The sequence below is a fragment of the Vombatus ursinus genome, unplaced genomic scaffold (genome assembly GCF_900497805.2).
Source record: "Vombatus ursinus unplaced genomic scaffold, bare-nosed wombat genome assembly UNPS02014941.1, whole genome shotgun sequence".
NCBI classification, from domain to species: Eukaryota; Metazoa; Chordata; class Mammalia; order Diprotodontia; family Vombatidae; genus Vombatus; species Vombatus ursinus.
In genome coordinates this window covers 7,669,169-7,677,673 of record NW_020954719.1, presented here as the reverse complement: position 1 = coordinate 7,677,673, position 8,505 = coordinate 7,669,169, and positions in this window count along the sequence as shown.

Below are 8,505 nucleotides of genomic sequence, written 5' to 3'. Positions count from 1 at the left end.
TGTCCAATCAGCATTTTTCTTTGAGGCTTTGCTTATAGCTGTTTTCACATTGTTGTCTTTGTCTTGCCTGTCACAATAGTAGGATTTTATGGTCAAGTTCTTTTTTTGTTTGCTCATTTTCCCAGTCTATTTCTTCACTTAAAACTTTGTGTTAAAGTCGGGCTCTGCTTCCCCAGGAGTGGGGAAGCACTGTGCCAAGCTTCAGGCTTTTTTGTGCTGTTGTTTTCAGCAGTTCTGGGGGTCTGCAAGTTTTTAGTGTTTCCAATATGGTGTAATCCTGGGAGAAGTGTGGACGCTGTTCTCATGGTTTGTGCTCTGGTCTTTACCCAGGAATCGCTTCTGTTTCCCTGCAGCCAGAAGTAATAATGTTCCTTTTGGCCCTAGAACTGAGACCAGGTCCTCTGCTTCCTTGTGACCAACCGTAAGTGCTCCTCTCCACCCTGGAACTGCAACTGCCTATGGGTAATAGAATTGCCAATCAGTGCCAGCTATACCCAGTATCAGCAAAGTGTCCCAGTAATCTCTTTCTGACCTGTTGTCTGACCCACTTACTATCTCTGGCCTGAGAGTTCCTGAAGTTCCTGCTACTACCACTGCCTCCAAGACCCACCTTGTTCCTCCATTTCTCCTGGCCTGTGCTCACTCTGGTGTTACAGACCTCATCTGTGGACCTATTAAGTTGTCTTAGGCTGCAGAAAATGTCTTCCTTTGACCCTTTGTTATCTCTGCCACTCCAAAATGTTATTTGAGACATTATTTTAAAGTTGTTTGGAGGAGCACGTTGGGAGAGTTTAGCTGGGTCCTGGTCTGTACTCTGCCATCTTGCCCCTCCACAGTACCCTTCAATACCCTTGCTCTAGTATTCTTGCTCTCTCTAACACAGACACCATATAAAAATTCCTTGTCTCTCTTGGGCTTTCTCTCCTTTCTTCTTCACGTTTTTCCTTTTGTTTTTTCCTCCTAATTGCCCTCTATTTGCTGTTATTTATTATTTAGCTTAATTGCTTGATGCAAAGGATCAAACAATGTGCTTTAGGAGTAATCCAACCTAATATAATCCAACATTTGTTAAATCCAGAATTTATGAAATCCATCCATTCAGGATTTATTAAATACTGACTGTATGTAGCTGCACTATGCTAAGAAATGCAAAGCAAATCTTTGTGGGTTAGCGTTAGGAGGTGAATTTTGTTTGGCTCTATTTGGTAACAAAAGTAACTGGTGGTTTGAAGAGAGGGGTCTAGGTTGGAAATGGAATGGAGAGTATGTTAGTGATAGAACTAGAACCCAGATCTCCTTATTCCTAGCCCATTCTCAAAAGTTCTGTGAACTTGCTCCTTAGACATCAACTCATTGGCAGGGCAGAGATTATTGATTCTGGGCACTAATATGAAGGATAGGGTAATACTATATCCAAAACATAATCCTATGACTTTTTGATCTTCACTTTTCACTTCTCCTGACTTTGTCATTCCATTTTCCTTGGCCCTCCTGAAAAATGAGATGAAGTTAGGGAATAAGGGCATATAAGAATTTGGAGTAAGTGTCTCTCTACCTTATTTGACTTCAGCTTTGTCCAGCAGTCTTGTAGGATAGCAGCTAAGTGTGGGGTGCATGTATTTTATGGTAGGTGGCCAAGAAAAAGAGAGAGGACAAGTGACGAGAATGACCCAGATCACATGGATAGAGTGTCTGGAAATGGTGGGAATTTACCACACTGACTATTAGCAAGTTTAATACATATGCCTACATTCCTTCCCTCTTCAGTCTCTCATCACCTACCTTACCCTGCTTTCAGGCTTATGGGAGGTAAGGAAGAAAGACATAGAGATTAAAGAAAACATAGTATCTTCAGTCAATATGAGATTGACATAGATATGGAAAGGACATAGAGAGAGCAAAGCAGAAATAGAGACAGAAAGGCATTTACATTATAAACAAGACAGAGGTGAATGGATTACCTTCCCTAAGTTTCTTCCCCGCTTTAGAAGTATCTCTACCCCAGAGTGGCACAGTAAACATGGGGGGATCATGTAGGCCTCTAGGAAAGGTGGGACCACCCAAAGGAGAAAGTTTCCCATAGATAATTATGGGCTCAGTTATGAACCCTTTGGATATCCTTTGCTGTGTGTAATAGATATTGTTCATGCCTTGCTGGTTTGGTTCTGGCAAGGAACTAAAGATTCTGAGACAAGAACCTTCAGTGAAGTCATGAATAGTGCATTATTATCCACAAGTCTCTCAGATTAAACCTGGTCCATCTATCCTCACTGGAGACATGGATTATACTCAGAAAGTATATGATTGAGGGAGCAGGACAGGATACTATGTCTCTTCACCCTTTTGGGAGTGTTTTTTGCCCTCTCATCACACTGTATGATCCACACTAATAGGTGGAGGAGACAATATTGGCATTGGTGAAAGGAGGAAGTAAGGAAGCATGGTGATGAGGAAGGAAGTTGAAATAGCCCCTTTGTGTGTAATGGCAATCTGTTTAATTTTGTTGTATATTTGGAGGGAATAGCAAGTTCTACATGGTAGATTTGCAGTTTCACACATAAACATCTTTATTATTGCACTATGTTATAGAAATGCTTGTTCTGTTCCGTAAATCAAAAACAGAACAAACAATGATTTTGGCAAGGAGGTTGATTGTCGTCCTCAGTGATAAAAGAGGACCAAAATGACATCACCATATCGGGGTCAATGTTCAGTGTGTCCAACTATGGCTGATGAGGCCAATATGAGCTCGAAAGGCTCTATCACAGGTTGGACACAAATAGTCCACATGAACATTTGGAATGGAGATGTAGCTCTAAATTTATGCATCTCATATTTCTTTTGAACTATTACAATTCTGTTTTTCTCAGAGAGTATAGCGCCTTCTTTGATGCAGGCACACCCTGGTGGGCAGTCCTGTGCCAGTGTCTTCCATATCTCATAATCAATTCCAAAGTTCTTCAGAGAGACCTTCAGAGTATCCTTGTATCGCTTCTGACCTCTGTGTGAGCACTTGCCTTGTATGAGTTTTCCGTAAAAATAGTCTTTTAGGCAAACGTACTTTTGGCATTCAGGTAGGAGAGGATATGATGGATATAGGAGTTCTGAGAGTTGGGATTCCTGGGTCCCCAAATGGCTATGGTTTTAGACTTCCCTACATATCCTGACTGGGACCCTCAAGCTGACAGCTCTCTTCCATCAAGACCCCCCCCCCCCAGAGAGACTAAAATCAAATATTTCTGCTCCCCTGTTCAGGCAGCCTTATTGCCGTTGACAGTAAATGTATTGCTGTAATCTTTTCTCATTTAGCTGGGATAGGCTCTGTTCTGACCTCCCTAATAGCTTTAAAGGTTTTACAGAGGCACAGAAGAGGGATAAGAAGGGAGGTAGTGGGGAAAAGAGGAGGGAGGTGAAGGGTTTGGAGACCAATTCAAATTAAGCTGGGGAAAAGAAACATCAGCCTGCAGAGAAAGGAGGCCTAGAAAGAGGAACACTATATCTCATGGAGGGTGGTGTTTGGGAAGAATTAGGATGCCTGCCTTCTCATGTATGGCTCTGCCTCTGTCTCTAGGTAGCAGGAAACCAGGGGGATAGAGTCTGTGGTTCCTCTGGCAGCCACTCTCATTAAGGCTGGTTATTCCCTTGAGGGAATGACCTCAAGGGAGAAATAGATATGGTTTCCTGTTCTTGGGGAGCTAAAAATCTGATTGGGAAGGTAGCACAATACATCCTGTATGTAGACACAAAGAAAGAAGGACAGAACTAGGAGCAGCTGGACAGACCCAGTCATCATGCCCCCAGCCCCATCAGTACTGTGTGTTTGGGTGATGGGGTAGGCAGGGGAAGGGTTGAAGGAAGGGAAGCTGGGTGTGTTCAGTTGAGGAAGGCTTCTTAGAGGAGGTTTTATAGGTTTATAAGCAGGAAAAGTCAAGGATAGGAGTTGAGGAGGAGGAAATATATTATAGGACAAACACAGGGAAGTACTTGTGTGATAATGTGACAAAGGAGATAATAGACAATGGAGACAGCAAATTACCTCAGTGAAGCAGAGTTGCTGTGCTGAAAAATCACAGAATATATAAGAACGAATAATTCTTTTTCCTATGGTGTGTCTGCCTGACCTTAGATCTACGGATCTACTATTAGCCATCATCAATTCCCCCCAGAGGACACATACCCCAACCTCTTGTTCTAAAAATCCCTTTATTAATCTGAGAGTCTATTGTTCAATGGGGGCCTTTAGCTCTGCCCAAATTAGGCACTCAGAATTATCAGGATTCAGAAAGGCACTACATAAGAATTAGAGGAGAGAGTGAATGGGAACAAAGCAAGTCTTGAGCCTGGGTGATAGTAATTGTTCATGAAAAAAACCTAACATATAAGAGGTTGCAGCAGGAGAAGATAGAAAAAAAGAGAAGAAAGGGACAGAAACTCTCTAGAGCCAGTATATCAAATCAACAAGAAGGAACGGAGAGGTCAGATCTTGGGCTAGGTGAGAGAACAAGATGTCTATAGAGAGCAATGAGGTATGTGCCCCAGAGTATGGACTTCTGGATTCTTAGGGATGTGCCCCCACATGCTTTGAAAAGATCAACCAAATGTGGTTAGATGTTCTTCTTGAGGCAGGAGTGGAGTACTTCTGTCCCAGGGTATTGAGTCTCTCTGGCACAAGCCAGAGACTCCACTTCTTAATTTCATGTATCTCGAATCAGTCAACTGAGCCTGGTCCTCAGGCATTTCCTTCGGCTCCCACTTACCTGTCTCCAACCTAATTCCCACTGTTCAAATAAAGGAATATTTTGAAATGCATTGAGATGAATGAATGTTCACTCTTCACAGACTTAGTCCCACAATTGTTCCCAAATACACTAGTCACATTCCCTCTTCCTTACCTTTGTTCATACTACTCCCACTGCTTAGAATGCTGTCCCACTCTCCTTTCCATTGGTCTAAAGTCTTACCTTTCCTTCAACATCCAGCTTAAATTCAATGCAATTTAACAAACATTTATCTTTTAATCTTTTATTAATTAATTTATTTTGATTTATCAAATCATTTCCATAAGCTTTTGAGTTTTAAATTTTTCTCCCCCTCCTTTCCCACCTCCCTCCCCGAGATGGCGCACAATCTGATATAGGCTATACATATACATTCCTATTAAACATATTTTCACATTAGTCGTATTGTAAGGAAGAAGGAACCACAAGAAAGAGGAAACAAAACAAAACAGAAGGAAAAAAAAGAGCAAATAGTATGCTTCGGTCTGCATTCAAATGCCATAGTTCTTTCTTTGGATGTGGATTGCATTTTCCATCATGAGACTTTTGGAGATGTCTTAACAAACATTTATTAAGTGTCTACTGTGTGCAGAGAATTATGCTAAACTCTAGGGATACAAAGATAGACATGACGTAGGCTCTGCTCTCAAAGAAGAAAAAGGACAGGTACACAAGTAAATATTATATAAGGAAAAGTAGATGGAATGAGTATAATGGAGAGGTCTGGATTAAGTTTTAGGAAGAATTTGAGAAAGAAGAGATGATTTTCACCTGGGAAGTTCAGAAAAAGCTTCATAGAGTTGGGCATTGGAGTTGGGCCTTGAAGGTGGGAAAAGGCTTCATTCTAGACATCTGTACAAGATAGGCAGGATGAGAATGGGAAATGAGGGCTAAGCTGGTTTGACTGGGATATAGAATACAAGCATACCTCAGAAATACTGTAATTTTGATTCTAGACCATCACAATAAAAGTGATTATCACAATAAAACAAGTCACACAAATTTTTTGGTTTCTCAATGCATATGAAAGTTATATTTACACTATACTATGGTCCATTAGGTGTGCAACAGTATTATGTCTAAAAAAATGTACATACCTTAATTAATAAATATTGTGTTGCTAAAAAATGCTAACCATCATCTGAGCCTTCAGCAAGTCATAAAGGGTCATGCTCCGATATTGATGACTGCTGACTGATCAGGGTGGTGATTGCTAAAGGTTGGAGTGGCTGTGGCAATTTCTTAAAATAAGAATGATGTTTGCTGCATCGATTGACTCTTCCTTTCACTTGAACACTTAAGAGGCCATTGTAGGGTTATTAATTGGTCTAATTTCAATATTGTTTTGTCTCGGGGAATAGGGAGGACTGAGGAGAGGGAGAGAGATGGAACCACCCATTGGTAGAGCAGTCAGAACGCACACAACATTTATCAATTAAGTTTGTTGTCTTGTATAGGTGTGGTTCATGGCATACCAAAACAATTATAATAGTATAATATTAAAGATCACTATCATAACTACAACAGATGTAATAATAATGAAAAGTTTGAAATATTACAAGAATTGCCAAAATGTGATACAGAGACACAACGTGAGCACATGTTGAAAAATGATGCCAATAGACTTGCTTGATGCAGGGTAGCCACAAACCTTCAATTCATTAAAAAAACAAAAACAAATCCTCCACCCCCCCAACACACACACACAATCTCTGTGAAGTACAATAAAGCAAAGAGCAATAAAACAAGGTATGTCTGGATCTGAAAAGCAAGTAGTATGACATAAGGTTAGTTAAGTATGTCAGTCAGATTGTGAAGGGCCTTGAAGGCTGGAAACACTGGTTTATATTTTATTTGGTAGCTGATGGGCAGCCTCTGAAGGCTTCTGAGAACAGTGGTGATGTGAACATAGCAGCTCGTTAGGAAAAATTACTCAGGTAGCAGTGTAAAGGATGAATTGGAGGAGAGAAGCAAAGGCTTATTAGAAAGCTAATACAATAATATATATAAAAAGAAATGAGGGGCTGAACTAGGATGGTTATAGTGGGAATAGAAAGGAGAGGATGGGTCTAAGAGAAAACTACTAAGACATGGCAAATGATTGTGTAATATGTAGGAAGAAAGAAAGAGTCAATTCTAAAGTTACAAGTTTTGGGGACTCAAAAAACAGTAATACCATTAACAGACAATCAAAAAAGCATTTATTAAGCAGGGTCAGGCACTGTGTGAGGCACTGGGGATACAAAACAAAGAAATGAAACAATCTCTACTCATGGGAAGCTCACATTCTTTCCAATGAGGGAGACAATTAGTACATATTAGAATATGTAGAGAATAAATATAAAATGAATAAACACAAATAAATAGAAAGTACACAATTACATGATAGTTTGGGAGGAACGGCACTACCCAGTTGAGGAGATTCAGGAAAGCCTTCATACAAAGGGACTCTATGAGGCACAAGAAATTCATTCTAGGAATGTGGAACATTGTTGTTCAGGTATGTCTGACTTTTCATGTTCCATGACCATAGCATGCCAATGCTGTCCATGGGGTTTTCTTGGAAAAGATACTGGGGTGATTTGCCATTTTCTCTTCCAGTAGATTAAGGCAAACAGAGGTTAAGTGACTTGCCCAAAGTCACATAGCTAGTTGTGTCTGAGGTCAGATTTGAACTCAGGACTTCCTACTCCAAGTCCAGCATTCTATTTACTGAGCCACTTAACTGCCTCCAAGTTCATTCTAGGAATGTGAGATAGTCAGTGCAAAAGTATGTAGGCAGGAGATAGAGTGCCTGTGTGAAAAATAGAGAGACAGGCACAGTTTTGTTGTATGCAGAGTAAGAGTGGTAGTAGAGAAAAGGTGGGGAATATCCCATGAGCTGGAAAGATAGGCCAGGTCATAAAGGGTTTTTAAAACTAAACAGAGGAGTTTGTAGTGGCAATAGGGAGCCACTGGAGTTGATCGAGTATGGAATCACGTGGTCATATCTGCACTTAAGGAAAATTACTTTGGCAGCAGTGACTAGAAAGATTAGAGAGTCTTGAGGTTGAGAGTTCAATTAGGAGGCTGTTGCAATAATCTAGGGGATAGGTTATGAGTACTTGAACTAAAGAGGTAGCTACGTGAGTGAAGAAAAGGGGTCAGATGTGAGAGATGTTGTGAAGGAAAAAATGAAAAGATTTACTAAAGTGATTGCATATGTGGGGTGAGGGAAAGTAAAGAGTTGAGGATAATGCTGAGATTATGAACTGGAGACACTGGAAGGATGGTGGTACTTTCAACAGAAACAGGGCAGTTTGGACGATGGGAATGTTTGGAAAGATACTGAGTTTAGCTCTGGAAATGTTGAGTTTACTTTATCTTTGAGACATCCAGTTTGAAATGTCCATTAGGCCATTGGTGATGTAGGACTGAAGATCGGGTCAGAGATTGGGGTTGGATATTTATGGATTTGTGAATCATCTACATAGAGATGGTAGAGGCCATTACCAGTCGTCCTGACCTATGTCATGCCACTGGACTCTGAAGAATCTGGAGGAAAGAATGAGGATGATGACTTTGCCTCACTTAAATCCAATTCATTTGCAAGTCAAGACATCACTCTCCTCCTATCATTGGTCCCCTTTGAGAACAAAGGATGAACCACAAGATAGAGGTGGTAGTTAAAAACCCATGGAGGAGAGAGAGAGAGGAGAGAGAGAGAGAGAGAGAGAAAGGGAAGGGA